Source organism: Gymnoscopelus microlampas, assembly GCF_963454915.1.
Source record: "Gymnoscopelus microlampas genome assembly, chromosome: 12".
Lineage (NCBI taxonomy): Eukaryota > Metazoa > Chordata > Actinopteri > Myctophiformes > Myctophidae > Gymnoscopelus > Gymnoscopelus microlampas.
In genome coordinates, this window is record NC_139949.1 from 5599647 (window position 1) to 5616397 (window position 16751).

Genomic DNA, 16751 nt, shown 5'->3' on the forward strand with positions numbered 1-16751 from the left:
GTGGGACAGATTGGAGGATTGAGTGGAGTGGTGTTAACTACTGTGTTACTACTTGCAGGTTGTTGTGTCCCCACAACAAGCTGCAAGCTAGGCCAGTGGTTCCCACAATTTTTAGCTCGAGACGCAAAACTGAAATTTTATTTCTCTCTGGGACCCAAACTACTTACTTCTTAAAATGATTTATTTATTTTTGGATAGAACTTGGAATTTATTATAGTAACATTTTCTATTGGGAGGGCCGGCCAGGCGGCCGGCTGACCACGGCCACAGCACTCGGACTCAGACATAACCATAAACAAACCCGATATGCCCATAGGCATGTCACTGTCACTGCCAGAATTCTAGATATGAGGGTAATTTTTTTTGTTATATTTTGGGGTAAAAAAAAAGAACATTAAATGAACTGGAGAAAAAAAAAGAAAAAAAAGAGAGATATATTTACCAGCAACCCATAATTTCATTCCCGTGGCCCAAAAATGGGTCCCGACCCACTGCTTGGGAAACACTGTGCTAGGCAGTGGCAGTGAGATAAGCTGTCATACTACTTATAGGCTAATAAATGGCAGGGAATCAGATTGCACACCACCAGTTTCTACCCCACTGCTTTACAATAAAAATATGATCAACATTATGCTTATCGTTGCTGTCAGGCAGAAACCTTTTTCAGTTTTTTTCATAAATGAATGCGATAGTTTGTCATACATCGTTGTCACACAAAAATAGCACAAATAGAAGATCTACAGTACAAGCTCAAAACGCGTCTCTGTGCGATGCGTTTTCAACTTGTAGATCTGCTACTTTTGAATTTTAATTCTGAAAACCAACAGTTTTTGACAGTTTTGAGGTTTCCACCCGACAGCAACGATATGATACACTGCAATACCTCCATATCAAAGAGTTTCATGATTCACACATTTGCATAAACTTCATCATCTTCACGTTTAGGCCTTGAAGAGTCTGTAAATGAAACATGAGTTGAAAGTTAGTTTTGTCCAGAGGTTAGTCGTTCACTGAGTTCAATTCCCCTTCCATCTTAATAAGCCACATACAGTAGATATCTCTGCTTACTGGACATTTACTCAACAACCACTTGACAACATATGAATAACTCTGAACAGCAGTATGAGAACATTTAAACGGTATTATACTGTACCATTGTCATCATCAGATCCATCCAATGCGTCAGAGACGCTTGGGTTGCCTAAAGATAAACAAATACACAATAAATTGGACAAATTGGTTATTGTATTATTTTAAACATGGTTTTGATCGTTCATTATTCTGCCAATTAGTAGGAAAAACAAACCTAGACTTGTGGACTATTTTTGCATAATCATCATAATCGTTTCCATTTTGAAAAATGTTCACACATTTTCATATATTATAAAATAATTACAGAAATACCTGATCTACAAGTTTACAACGCGTCACAAAGTGACGCGTTGTAAGCTTGTGGAAGCTATTCTAGCTATTTTTACATGTATAAAGTTATTAAATATGTCAATAATTTATTTGTATATTTAAGTTATTTGTCATATCTTCCCTGTGGATTGTTTTATTACGAATCCCAAATGGCAAACAGAAAAAAAAATATATTCATATGTTCCAATGTTCAAAGCCAAACACGCAATTAAATAGTTAATGTTAATTATGTGAGTTACAACTAATCGCTTAAATTTGTAATCGTGACAGCCCTACTTATGTTTGGCTATAAATGACTTAATAATTTTATACTTTATGTCAGGGGTTTTCAACAGGGGTCCGTGACCTCTAGGGGGTCCTCAGAGTTACTACAGGGGGGCAGCCAAATGTTTACATTAATCACTTGAACCCTAGCACCTATTCCGAGGAGAACTTTATCCAAAAATAGCAGATCTACAATCTCACAACGCCTCGCACTGCGATGCGTTGTGAGTTTGTAGATCGGCTATTTTCAGCAAAGAGGTTTGGTGTAGAGGGGAAAAAGAGCAGACCAAGTACAGAGCCAAAGGTGAAGTTTACTAAGTATTGACGGTTTAAGTGGTTAAATAACTGAAACTACACATTAACATGAATCCAACATTGATGGATAAAGCAATTATGAAGCTATCCATGAAATCTATGAAAATGTTGACACAATGTTATACAACATGTAGTGGGGTCCTGCTTCAGCTATCTCTCAGCTAAGGGGTCCTTGGGCTGAAAAACGTTTGAAGACCCCTGCCTTATGTTAACAGCCAGAACAAATACATTGCTAGGGTCAGAATCTACAACATCATTCTAACTCCCAAACAGTACTATAGTGACTTCATGGGACAGGATGTGACCAAACGGCATGTTTGACGTGACAGGGTTTCCCTTTACGCCATTTGACACCGTTCCGATCACTTGCGCATTCCTGGAAAAGTGCCGTTCTCAAACCCAAGACGTAAAAGGGTGATGGCATCGCTAAAAAAAAAAACAGTTAAGACGACGGCGGCGCGCCCTCTGAAGCAGACTTAAGGTCACGAGATAAGACAGTTTCTCCTTCAAGTTAAAGTGTCTGAACGGAGTGGTGTCACTGTCACACAGTAAACACAACATTTAACAGAGGACCACACGCCCTCAACCCACTGAGAAGTTACTGTGCTCAGCAGGAACACTATAACATTTGATATCAAATCAAGTGATACATCTGAAACTGAAAACAATTGCACTCCCAACTATTACTATTCTACAATAAAAGTATACTTTACCATTCTCAGAGTCTTCAGAGTGTTGGATTACGCCATAGACGTTTGTGTCGCCTAAAGGTAAACAAATGACCATTAATGTCGTGATTATTAGGGAAAACAAACTCTACATGTGTCTGGTAGACTTTAATGTGCTTCCAAAAAGGATTATTAAGTTGCTCAATCAACACCATTGGTTGAAGGACTGACCGTGCTGCAGTGGGCAGTACAAATCATCAGGAGCACCACTTTGATTGGTCATCTGGTATGCAGCAGAGCCCTGATTGATTCCCTGAGACTGAGCGGGTCTGTAATAAATAAATACATACATAAACAAAGAAATTAAATGAAATTAAATGAAACTAGAAAAAGTGCTCCTCGGAGCACAGGTCTCTGCCAGGTCAGGTAGGTTATTGTGGCTTCTTGGTAGCGCTATAATAGGCCAATGTGAAAAGGGTGCCATTTCTTCTTAGGCCTTTCAATCGGACACTGCATTCATGATTTGAGGCATTTTGTTCCAAAAAGGTGTTTTGCTAAATTAGACCTGCTGGTGGCACTATAGGCCAATGTGAAAAGGGTGGCATTTCTTCCTCGGCCTAGTGGGAATGTGCATGTGAAATTTCACGGAAATCGCACACATAAAAAAAATATCGGATACATCCGTCTTGATCACATGACTATAGAGATCCTGTGTACCGATTTGCGTGATTTTTGGACAGAATCTGAAGGAGTAATAGAAATAAATGTGTTTTACAAAAGTCTCTAAAAGGTAGATGTAAAAAATGCAGGCCCAAGGTTTTCCTTGACCTCTAGGGCGTGTGTGTGCAAAGTTTTACACAGATTGGTACAGTTATAGGTAAAAACGCAAATCGGCCTGTTATAGCACCACCATGAGGCTGATTTGAACATTTTGAAGTGGCATTTCTTCCTCGGCCTAGTGGGAATGTGCGTGCAAAATTTCCGTTAATCGCATGCTGCGTTCATGATTTGAGGCATTTTGTTCAAATGAACCAATCCTGCAAACTTTGGAAGCCAATCTTAGCCAATCAGGATGGAATATGGAAAATCGGACAGATCCGTGTGTTGATCAAATGACTATAGAGATACTGTGTACCGATTTGCGTGATGTTTGGACAAAATCTGTAGGATTTAAAAAAAATGTTTTGCAAAAATCGGCCTCCTGGTGGCGCTATAACAGGCCGATCAGGGAAGAGGTTTGGCTTTGGCATCCAGGGAGTGTGTGTGCACATTTTTGCAGCGACCGGGCCAACAGTGCCGGAGATTAGCAGCTCACATGACGGACGGACAGACGGACAGGGTCCAAAACAAAGTCTCGGCCATGCCTTTCAGCCTGGTGGAGACAATGAAATGAAGGAATGAATGAATGAAGTAGAAAACAAGATGGACTGTACTGCTGTCATGTTGATGAGTAGACAGAGATCAATACTTTACTTACCGGACACAACATGGATCTGTAAATACAAATAAAAGGGTAAAAAAAGATATAATTACTGTTTATGTTTATGTACAATTGTATATGTTTCAAAGAATATTTCCAGCACCGGGGTTCTTCTCTTTTGCTTGGATGCATTTCTTAAAACTTTTTTAGTTGTGAAAATAATTGAAATATACAGGAACTTGAAAAATATGCTTTTTGATGAAAAAAAGGTGATTCTCCTACACCCTGCTCTTTCGAGGATACTATAGTAGTATGTAGTATAGGGCATTGGTTCTCAAAGTGGGTTCCGGGTACCCTCAGCGGTCCTTGAGAGGGTTCCAGGAGGTCCCCAGTAAAATGAATAAAATAATAAAAAAAATTTAACCACTTTAATCATAATTATTTGAAATAGCCGATTATAGCTACTTTAGCTATAATTATAGCTATTTTCAAAATAATCTTGAAAATAGTTGAACAATTTTGGACAACACCAATCTTGTATGGAGGTTCCCTGGCACAACATATTTTCAGATGGGGGTCTGCGGTGGGTCTGCGAGTGGGTTAGCTTTGCAAAACAGACATTCATCATTTTGTCTGTCTTTCATTATTTTAAAGGCATAAAAGGTAAACTTTGTCAACCCTCTGCCTTTCAATTATGTTGAAATCAAAAAAACAAACAAAAAACAAACCTTATGTCACTGCTAAGTGAACTGCTATGATAAACTCTGATTTATTTATCTAGCTTTACTCTCTCTAAAGGGATTTAAAATGTTATGCTTACAAGTGTTGTTCCTATCTGCTTCCATGGAGCCTACTTTTATCTGAGCTCGTTTGCTGGATACTTTTTTGACGTCGCAAGCTCAGTTTACAAGAAGTGCAATGGACTTGTTAAAGTAGGATTAACTTTAAATTGTCATTATGAAAGTTTCTTGAAATTTGATGGAGCAGGTAAATGTAGGCTACATTAACAAGGGAGCTAGAGTGTATCTTCTTTTGTCGGCTGCACTGTCTGCCCTGCACAGAGCCGGTGCAGTCAGCACACTCGGTGTTCACTCTCCATTCCGACATCTCACCACTCCGACTAGTGGCTTCCGCGTGCGGTTAGGGTTAGGGTTAGGGTTAGGTATAGGGTTCGTCAACGTCGGAAAGGCGACATGTCGGAAAGGAGAAATGCACCAGCACACTCACACTCACGCGCACACTCACGCGCACACAAACACACACACACACACACACACACACACACACACACACACACACACACACACACACACACACACACACACTGGAGCACTGTTTTTTTCACGGCACACCAAAGTTGTTTTTTTTTGCCTCTGTAAGTGAGGCGATGACTTTGGATGTCCAATGACAGTCAAATATAATTTGACTGTATTGAATGGGCAATTGGTTCTGCAGCCGTGAAAAAAAGAAAGTCAAATAAAAAGGAAAAATAACCGTCATATATAGATGAAAGAATTCATAAACATTTTGATGATGTTTTTGTTAGTTGTTAGGTAGGTTATTTTGCACAGGTGATATAGTGTTATGAGAAAGGATTTGACCATTTTGGGGAATGCGCTGACTTTGGGGAATAAGGTTGAGTTTCAGGAAATGCTTACAAGCAATTGAGAAAACCTAGTGTTGGGCTCCAAATTGTGCAGAACACTTCTAGTCTACTACTACTCCTACATTATGTTGTGTTTGTGCGCGTGTGTACGTGTGTGTGTGTGTATCATTGACGTACCTCTGCATATCTTCCAGAGACACAAACCAAGAATCAGCAGAAAGATGGAGACTCCAGCACCAATCAGAGGGTAGACATATGGAGGCACAGAGATAGATGCGTCTGACCCTAGAACATTATGCAAATTTTAAGAGCTGTGAATCTCTCTGTCTTAGCTGGTATTTACAGATTTACATTTTGAAGAGTAGGGCAGAAGCACCAATACAAATACAGATTGGGCTTATATTTAGCCCCCACAAGCTAGAGTGAGAATGTCAATCAGACATGCCGAGTGGTTAAGGTGCATTCCACGCAGGCTCTATTGCCCATCAGCAAGCCTCAGGTTTGATTCCCGGGCTGGGCGGACCTTTGCTGCATATTTCACTATCATTTCCCAACTCTCCCTGTTTCCTGTCTTTTTGTAACTATCAATAAAGGCAAGAACCCCCCCCCCCCCCCCCCCAACAATAACTTAAAGGAGCATGAAACCCCCACTTTCCTTTTTTCAAATGATATTTCAGGATATAAAACAATGTGTTGTCAGCCATCAAGGTGCGTGGTGTGAGGGGGCAGAACGGAGTGTGGAATAGTTGAGACATCACTCGACAATCCAGAAAGATTGTATGGAGGAAGATGCTGATTTTGATACCAAAGATATCAGCAGTTGAAGGTGTAAAATGACAAATGTCTAAAGACTGAGCAACTATATGGAATATTTACTTCTTAAAATGTATAAATCCTTTACAAACAAGCTACCAGAGATGAACGTCCACTGTCTATTTATTTATCTTCCCCGTAAAGCGCTGTCCTCCCGGCCACATCGAAGCGGAGCTGAAGCCAGTATAGGCCTAAAACCCTGTTACTGCTGCTCTGCCTGAATTAATTGCTTACGTTGTGTGATGAGAGAGAGACAAGACAAGACAAGACAAGACAAGACAAGACAAGACAAGACAAGACAATTGAGAGCATAGAGTCAGCTCGGCAAACCCTGTGAGACCGGTGAAAGCACGCATCATAAACAAAAAACATATCAATATCCTATATTAAAATTGCTTAATGGGTGGATGGCACACTGTTGCTCCGATCCACACCAAACTTGGCACAAACACTGTTTAGGGGTGTTAACATCTAAAATAAATGGTTTAGGGTTCCATGCCCCTTTAAAGAAAAATAACAAATAAATAAATCACCAAATAAAAAAGACAAAAGAGAAAATGTTGTCAGTATAAACCACTTTGATCATGTGGGGTGTAGCAGAGCAGCATTGCTTCTAGGAGGATTTTAAACTCTAGTCTATTTAGTATTATTACATACCTATCTCTCCAATCACATCCATCCAGCTCTCAGGTGACTCTCCAAGGTCAGAGATGTTACACTTGTACAATCCTTCATCAGACTTGTACACATTGTGGATGGTCATCTGTCCTGTAGACTCAGTACTGATGAGGGATCCGTCTTTATAGAAATCAGCTGGGAGGTCAGAGGTTAGGTAACCAGTTGTCTTGTTTTTTGACAGGCAGCGGAGTGTGATATTACTTCCCTCCATTACAGGATGTACCGGACTCTCCAGGATCACACGTGTACCTTTATCTATAGAACCAACAGCAGTGAGTTATGAACATCTATAGAGCCAACAGCAGTGAGTTATGAACATCTATAGTGCCAACAGCAGTGAGTTATGAACATCTATAGAGCCAACAGCAGGTTCAGGGAACATAATCACAGCTGCGGTGATACACAGTAGGCTATAACAGAAACACCTCAAGTGTGATGTTGATTTTATACAATAGTTCTACTATAAATCATTTGAGAACTTGACATTTCAAACATAGGCTAGTCTAACCATTTGAGTAACTGGGACAGTTCCTTATTGGCAGAAATGTTCATGTATTTGTTAGATTAAAGTGTTTATCAAATGCTATATTCTAAGATTTTGTGAATACATAAAATCAAGGTCAAGGTCAAACTTTATTGTGACCAGTGTGACAGCGAGAAAGTAGGCCTACTCAAAGTATAGAGTAAAGTAACGGAAAAAGTAATATTGTATTTCTTTCCAGTCGCAAGTATATTTTACTATTCTGCTATAACATTTTCAGTGATAAAAGTACAGTAATCTTTTCCCCCAAAAGTAATTGTTACAATTTGCATGAGCCTTGGTGGAATTGTGTGTTGAGATGTAATGTGTGTAGTGTGAATTCTTTGTTGTCATTATTTTTATCGGGACTATGCTGCATTGCATCGATGGGCCTTTAGGCAACAGCTCAGTCACTAATGTACCTGTCTAAAACAAGATCCTATATTTGTTTCTCACTGTAATTATATTTTTGTATTATTATATTATTTCTTCTCATATAGTCCAGGCAAACTAGCTCAATATATAAATCACTAAATACAAAAGAAGACATGTTGTCAGTACAAACCACTTTGATCATGTGGGGTGAAGCAGAGCAGCATTGCTTCTAGGAGGATTTTAAACTCTAGTCTATTTATTTAGTATTATTGCACACTGTATTGCAAACAATTGCATATTGTTTTATTGGATCTTGTTTAGTCGATACACTTATTTGTTTTAGCTCTTGCTCATTTGATTTAGCTATTTGTATCATCATGTTTAAAGAAAGTAGGTAGCTGATATATTGCACTTTTACCTTAGCGCTAGGTATACTCTTAGTTGCTTGTTTTAGCAGAAAATGCACTTAGGACTTCTGGTGATTAGTAGTTTCGTTCCCTACTATGTTGAATGCACTTATTGTAAGTCGCTTTGGATAAAAGCGTCTGCTAAATGACTGTAATGTAATGTAATGCATACCTTTCTCTCCAATCACATCTATCCAGCTCTCAGGTGACTCTCCAAGGTCAGAGATGTTACACTTGTACAATCCTTCATCAGACTTGTACACATTGTGGATGGTCATCTGTCCTGTAGACTCAGTACTGATGAGGGATCCGTCTTTATAGAAATCAGCTGGGAGGTCAGAGGATGCATTACCTTTTGTCTTGTTTTTTGACAGGCAGCGGAGTGTGATATTACTTCCCTCCATCACAGGAAGTGCAGGACTCTCCAGGATCACATGTCTACCTACTGTATAAAACCAACAGCAGGTTGAGTTATGAACATCTATAGAACCGACAGCAGGTTGAGTTGAACATGGCTTCTGATCAGAGTCCTGCAACGGGCCGGGTACCCGCGGATACCCGACGGGCACCCGCGTTTGACGGGTGAAAACGGGTGAAAATTTTACTTTCATAAAATCACGGGGACGGGCGGTACTGAACTAATCGCGGGCGGGTATCATTTTATTGTGAAAATCAGAGTGCACTGTTTCCGCCCAAACAACGTCACTTGTGTAACTTAACACAGCACAACTGCATGGAGCACGCTGGTCAGTTATCATAACTCACAAAAACACATTGAACATCCTGTTAAACCTTCAAATTAAAACCATCTGACGGCGTAAACAACGACACGTGTGCTGCATAGATGCACGTTCGCGCGAGTGGCTTAAGGTCGCTCCTCCGTCTTCACTTGATTTCTGTACGAACCTGACCACTGAATGTAACGCTGTTGTTGAAGGCTGCTGTCTTTTTCAACACACTTTTCAATAGGATTTACATTTTACTCTGCATGTAATCACAGGGCAGGTAAACGGGCGGACAACGGGTCGTTTATTTGACGGGCGGGGCGGTTCTGGTTCGTATTTTGAAATAATCATGGGTGACGGGTCGGTCTACGGATCTGATTATTGACGGGCGGGGCGGGCGCGGGTTCTCAAAATTGGACCCGTGCAGGACTCTGCTTCTGATGGATATATATATATATATATATATATATATATATATATATATATATATATATATATATATATATATATGATGTTGATTTTATACAATAGCTCTACTATAAATAAATTGAGAACTTGACATTTCAAACATAGGCTAGATTAATGGCCAAGAACCATTTGATTATCTGGGGCTGTTCCTTATTGGCAGAAATGTTAATGTATTTGTTAGATTAAAGTGCTTATCAAATGCTATATTCTACGATTTTGTGAGTACATAAAATCAAGGTCAAGGTCAAACTGTATTGTCACCAGTGTAACGGAAAAAGTAATATTATAACTTTTCCCAGTTGCAAGTATATTTTACTATTCTACTATAACATTTTGAGTAATAATATTACAGTTATCTTTTCCCCCAAAAGTAATTTGTAACAATTTTCATGAGCCTTGGTGGAATTGCATGTTGAGATGTGTGTAGTGTGAATTATTTGTTGTCATTATTTTTGATTTTGTCGGCAACTGCATTGCATCGATGGGCCTTCAGGCAACAGCTCAGTCATTAAAGGGACTACACCACTACACCACAATTTTAACTTTTTCTTATTTTTTGTGTGTTTTTGGTCTCCCCTACCTCTCTTCTATCCCCCAAAATACCCCAGTTTGAACACTCAGGCTTTCACAGCAAATCTGGGGTTTTCTGTAAACTGGTCTCAAAACAGGCCAAACTGATTTGCACCCTGACGTGACGTGACGTGACGTCAGGGTACAATCCCTCCCGTTTTTCAGTTCCAACCAAAAAATAAATAAAAATAAATAAATATATATATATATATATATATATATTTTTTTTTTTTTCTTTCTTTTTTTTTTTTTTACTTTTTCCACACAGAACCAGGAGATAACATGCATACAAACTGGCTCAATAGCGCCCCGTGCCAAACAGGACAATGTGGTATTGCAGGTGAAAGTGCTTTATAAGCCAGAGAGAAATTAGTTGGAATGAATATATATGAGGCTTGATTTAGGCTCAAACCTTTTGAAAAAACGTTTGAGGGACATAAACAATATGATATTAAATATATATATATATATATATATATATATTTCTTTTTTAATTCATGGTGTAGATCCTTTAATGTACCTCTCTAAGCCAAGATCCTATATTTGTTTCTCACTGTAGCCTAATTATTATTTAGTCTAGGATGTTGCACAATCTTAGCGGAACAAGTCCCAACAACATTTTGCTGCTTGTACTTATATACGTATACGCTATTGACAAATAAATGTTTTGGGTCATGTGATCAGTGACTAAGGCAAGAGCGTGCTTTGGCCTGCCCTATGTGGTCAGCATGCAGTTTAGCATGCTGATTTCACCTCCAGCAGAAACAGCGCAGCCTTCTTCAATGTGAATAAATCTATATCCAAGTTTACAATGGCAGTATACTGTGAATTATGACTGTCTACTCACTACACTGTATTGATCATATTGATTTTTACCAGAGATTATGATGTTGATGGACTGGCTGAGTTCTCCTGATTCAGACTGACACCAATAGAGTCCATTGGGATCACTGTCCCAACCATACTGAAAACTGGGGATGATACAGGTCTCTCCTACATAGAATCACAATGAAAAGAAAGTTTGTTTTTATGTGGACATGCCTCCAGTTCATTAAGTATACCTGGTTCTCACCTTAGCACCTCCTCCACACCTTAGCACCACCCACTTGTTTTAGTCCCTCCTCCTCCTCATGCCCACACCTGTTGTGTTATGATAATGAGGGGGAGGGTACAATTGTACTATGTCACTAAAGGGCTGTTTTTCTATTGGCACGTTTGACCCTCAAGGTTTCAGCCTCCAGGTAAAAACTCAAAATAGTCAGAGAAGACATAAAACACCATAAAAACACCACCAGGGGGCTTAATGAAGTTCTATCAACCTCATAGACACATGTAAAACAGAAAAAGTGCAAAACCATGGCACCACATCTTTAAGTCAGAGTATTAAAGTAGGTCATATTAAACACCCCAGCATCCGCATTGTGGGGAAAGCTTTTGCTGAAAATGGCAGATCGACAAGCTCACAACGTGACGCACCGCGTCGCGTTGTGAGCTTGTCGATCTGCTATTTTCAGCAAAATATTTCTATTATGTCGGTGAATAATCAGGCCATGACACAGTTGTATGGCAAGAACCTCACTTCACTTTACTGTTAGCTCAGAGCAACAACAACACACATAATACAACATTGTCAGAACCGATCCCCGAATTCCCAACACAAGGCAAGGCGCAACGAGTAGCAGCCAGTCAGTGAGACATAACACTTGTCTAACATAACTGCACCGATCTGTGTAAAACTTTTAATGCACACTCTCTAGAGGCCAAGGAAAAACCTTTGCACTGCATTTTTCACATTTGCCTTTTATAGCGCCACCAGGAGGCCGACTTATGCAAAACACGTGAGAATCTATTTGTCTCCCAATCCCTTGGGTCATAGTGACGTGGCCATGGTTTGTTTATGTTGTCATAGTGACGTGGCCATGGTTTGTTTAAAATTAAAATTTGCCATCTTAGTTTAGTTTAGTTCAGTTAGTTTAGTTTATTTAGCACACAGTAATACAAAGATGAAACAATACCTATCAAAGAAAACAAGATGCTGTGCTAAGAAAGGAAGAAGCCGGCGGGCTTATTGAACGGAAGAATTCCGTTCTAAGAAACAGGAATTCAGGAATTTGATTTAGCCCCGCCCCCTATAAATATTAGGCGGAGTGAACGCCCCAGAGAGAGAGAGAGAGAGAGACAGCCCCAATTCAACCAGAGACAGAGAGACAAAGAGACAGAGACACAGGCAGTTGCGTGCTCCTCACCCCCAGCAGAGAGACAGAGAGAGAGACGCAATTTGTTCCGTATTTTTATAAACATCCCCCCTGTTCATCAACACTGAAGTATGTTTTTAAAACATAATAAATAAAAATAGCATACTGGATTAAATTCATATAATATAATAATACAGTCCAGGTCCAGGGTCTTCCAACATTTTTCAGGTCAAGGACCCCTTAGCTGAGAGAGATCAAGCAGGGACCCCCAGTACAGGCTATTGTATAAAACTGTGTTTGCTTGATGTACTGATTTATCATTGATCATGGTAGCTTTGGCCCATAGCGTTAGGAGAACTCCTAAACGCGATGGACCAGCTGTCCTACGCAGCAGTTTGAACACCCTTCGTAGCAAACCAGACATACAAGCTATCAACGCACTGCGACATGGCGAACACTCACTACCTACGCCGTACTGGACGACGGTTCAGAGAGAACAATGTTGTTGCCGGATGCAGCAGAGAAGTTAGGACTGCAAGGAGCTCCAGAGGACCTACCACTTCCCACCATCAGGCAGGATGTGCAGACCCTCCGCGGTGCATCAGTGTCCTCCATTTCTTCTGCACAGCCAAAGACTAGATTCAAGATTACAAGTGCCCTCACTACTGAGCGCATTGGCCTAGCAGACCATTCCTATCCAACAGAGCAACTTAAGGAGAAGTATAAGCACCTCAGTAGCCTCCCCCTACAGACTCTCATGAACGTTAAGCCCTTGCTTCTCATTGGCAGACCACCCCCATCTAGTCACACCCGTTGCTCCTGTCAGGTTGGGACCCCCAGATGGGCCTGCTGCAATCCGCACAAGGTTTGGCTGGACGCTGCAGGGCCCATCTGGTGTAGTCAGCCACCCTGCCAGACCACAAAAGTGCCTATACTGACAACAGTAGCACCCCGGGACTCTGCTGTTCCCCAAGCAGAGGCTCCCGCAGCTGCTGCTCAAGCAGAGGCTCCCTCAGAGCTGCACCAGTCTACAAGCTGTGAGCTCACCAGAGCTGCATCAAATCAGCCTACCTCAGATCTGAGCAAATACAAACCCTGGAGCAAGCTGCTGGAAGTGACTGCACAGGAGTTGCATGGGGCGGCCAACCCTAATCATCCCCCCTACTTCTGAAAAATACTGCCGAGCTGAGCAGTTGGAACCCCAGAGGGCTCAGATGGAGGGCTTTCAGCTGGACGTGCTAAGCCAGTCCGCAGAAGCAGTCGACTTCTGACTCCGTCTCCACAGCTGGATGAGAGTGCAGAGCTCATAAGTGTTGGAGGACGACTTTGTAAAGCAGAGGACCTAGAAGTAACAGCTCTTCACCCACTCATCCTAGACACAGGCCATCGAGTGACAAGGCTTCCCAATGATCTTCTGATGGGGCGGCCTGACAAGCTCATCAGTTGCGGGCGTTGGAAACACTCCTTTGTGTTGTTTGACCACCAGGCTACACCAGCTGACTTCAAAGTTCCTAATCCTAATCTTCCCCAGGCCCCCTGGCCCATTAGGAGGGTGATAAAGACTCACCCCAGCCCTGACGGGCGCATCATGTCTGCTGACAAGTGAAGGACAGAGTCTACAACCAGCCAGTTGCCAGGCTGGTTGTCCTCCCTGCCCTTTCGACGCGTGCTTCAAAATATTTCTACTTCTCGATTTAAAGGGATTGTAGGCAAGTTCAGAGATAAACAAAGAAAAAAACAGTTGTCAAACACCGCCCCTCCAGCAGTTTGTTTCCCCGACCACCAGGGGGTGACGCAGGGGGGACTTCAAAACAGGCCATGCCGAAAATAGGTTGCTTTATTGGGATGCAATGCGTGTCAATGCCCGCCCCTGCCGGTTCTCTGAATTTTTATTGTTAAATAGGCTCTTTCATGACAAATTGACCAGTTAAACAACTACATTCTGTCCAAACACTATCTTAAAAGTAAATTATGTGCCTCAAAAAATAAGTTTGAGAGCGTTTTAAAACCGAAAGTAAAACGTTCACACGGACGCGCACATGCGTGCGTTAATTAACGTCCCGACAAACACAACATAAACATAAACAGTAGGGAAAATACGGATTTCAGAAAGAGGACTGTATTTCAATAAAGGAAAACACCCCAGCATCATAGAGGGGAAAAAATGATAGAGGGGAAAAAATGCAAAATATAAATATATACATATTTTTTTAAATGTATGCTTAATGTTGCCTAGAATCCATTTAAAGTTCCTTGTAAATGTAGTGGTGCACAAAAAAAGAAATGTAATGTACTAGAGGTCCGGCCGCCCTATGGGCGGCCGGGCCGCTAGCCGCGCACGGGGCCCAGCGAGGGTGTGCTTATATTGGGGTACCAAAATCTTCGGATTAAAATTTCCAAAAGTAAAAAAATAAATATATACATATTTTCTTTAATTTATTTATTAATTTTGACCCCCTGACCCCCTGGGAGTAACATGGCGGCCCCCTTCGGCGGGTTGTTTTTGTGAGCTTGTAGATCTGCTATTTTTGCAACGCATCGCGAGGCGTTGTGAGCTTGTAGTAATCATTATCTAATATTCATATAATAATATAATGAAGATCATCATACATTTTATTAAGTAATGTGATCACAGAGAGAGATATATAGGTAGATAGATAGATAGAATATTCATGTTATGCTGATGGATAGATAGATAATGTGAATTTGTTTGTGCTGAAGTACTGTACAAATTTGAGGGGTTTTAATTGTACTGGAGTATCTGCAATTTTGTACTCCACTACATCTCAGAGGCATATTGTCCTTTAGTAAACTGTAGATGTGTATAATTATTACAAAACCTGCATTAACCACTTTATCCCTTTATACTTGTACACGTGTGGCTTTGCGAGTTGTTTTGAGCTTGTAGATCAGCTGTTTTCTAAAGATGTGTATATTGTGTGTATCGCGACGCATTGACAGCTTGTAGATCGGCTATTTTCAATTTATTGCAACCTTTATTGTGAAGGAACGACCGGAAGTGCTAAGCTATTCAATTCCGTGTGACATAACACTCTGAGTTGCTACATCGTGACATTGTGTCACAGAAACCCACAAAAAACACCAAAATAACACTGTGCAACGGGCTAATTAGTTAGCATTGATGACATTGACCACACTAACGTTCATAGAGGTTGTTGATAAGATGTTTAACGTAGCCGTTTGAGTGACGACAGCTGCGTTGTGTAACATTAACGTTAGCCGCATGCTAACGCTACCCGTGGCTTAGCTTAGCTACACACTGACGGCCCATTATAGGCAGCTGTTGGCTTAAACCCAACTAACGGCAACACAGTAATGGACATAAGCATTCACATACATGCTTTAGACAGTATTAGCAACAACCGGTAGTTTGTTTACATGGCGCGGGACGTCGCGGGTGGCAGCGCGCCGACATCCGTCGGGCGGCCCGGCGATGTTGGGGTAAAGGCCCCACTCCCAGGCGAGGCTTATGCTTGCGCTAGGCCGCGACTTCCGCGGGGCCGCTGCCTCGTCTCCTTCGTGTCTTGTGACATTTGTAATGGACAGAAATCTAAGTTGGGCTTGTTTGTGTGAGAATATTACCACATTGGTTGGAAATGTGTGCTTATTTGAGCATTTAGGAGGTAACTGTGCGTGAGCTGTGTGAAGCGAGCGAGCTGCTGATTTCAATGGCGGCCACGTCGTGTTGGTTCGTCTCGGCCCGTAGGCGTTCGGTGATGGGCGGGGGTAGGCGGGGTTGCCATGTCCGGGAGTTGTAAGCGCGAAGTGGCGTGTAATCGGTTAGGGAAAGTGCGTCCACGCATGCGCAGTGCGCAGCTCTGTGTGTTTGCAGGAAGCTGGTTGCTTGTTGCTCGCGCGCAATCTGGCAACACTGATGCAACTTACATACAGACAAACATTCTGGCGCATGACTGTAGATTCCAATTGTAAGGTAGATAATGCATGGAAAGTTACTACCATCTAGTGGACTATCAGGGTTATTGCAATGAGAGAGTTTGATAAGTCTGTTTAGCAGTATTAAAAGTCCTAAAACTTCCGATTGGTGCGGGAGATTACCATGGATATTTATACTCATATTTCTTCCAAAGGAAGTTGCGCCGTACGGGGCTTATACGCATGCCCCAAACTTGTTGTTTTCATTGTGAAATAAGTTTGATGGAGATTAGAGGGGGAATTGGTATGTACAGAATTATAAGCTGCAAATATACTGTAAAGTTGTTCCAATTATTCCATCTATACAAGTTTTGCTTTCTGTAGTATGCTATGCTCATTATTGGTTGCTTA

The 16751-nt window shown here is 41.3% G+C and overlaps 1 protein-coding gene and 1 long non-coding RNA gene across 2 annotated transcripts in view; one reads left to right on the forward strand and one right to left on the reverse strand.

The window, feature by feature from the left end:
- Positions 1-16751, forward strand: part of LOC311056921 (polypeptide N-acetylgalactosaminyltransferase 10-like) — a 527855-nt gene that overhangs the window by 441914 nt on the left and 69190 nt on the right. The gene's annotated exons all lie outside the window — the stretch shown is intronic.
- LOC311056837 lies at positions 1154-5972 on the reverse strand. The gene is made up of 5 exons (XR_014601912.1): positions 5873-5972; positions 4147-4162; positions 2901-2998; positions 2715-2765; positions 1154-1201 (listed from the first exon to the last, which is right to left on the reverse strand). It is a non-coding gene; the product is annotated as an uncharacterized lncRNA (long non-coding RNA).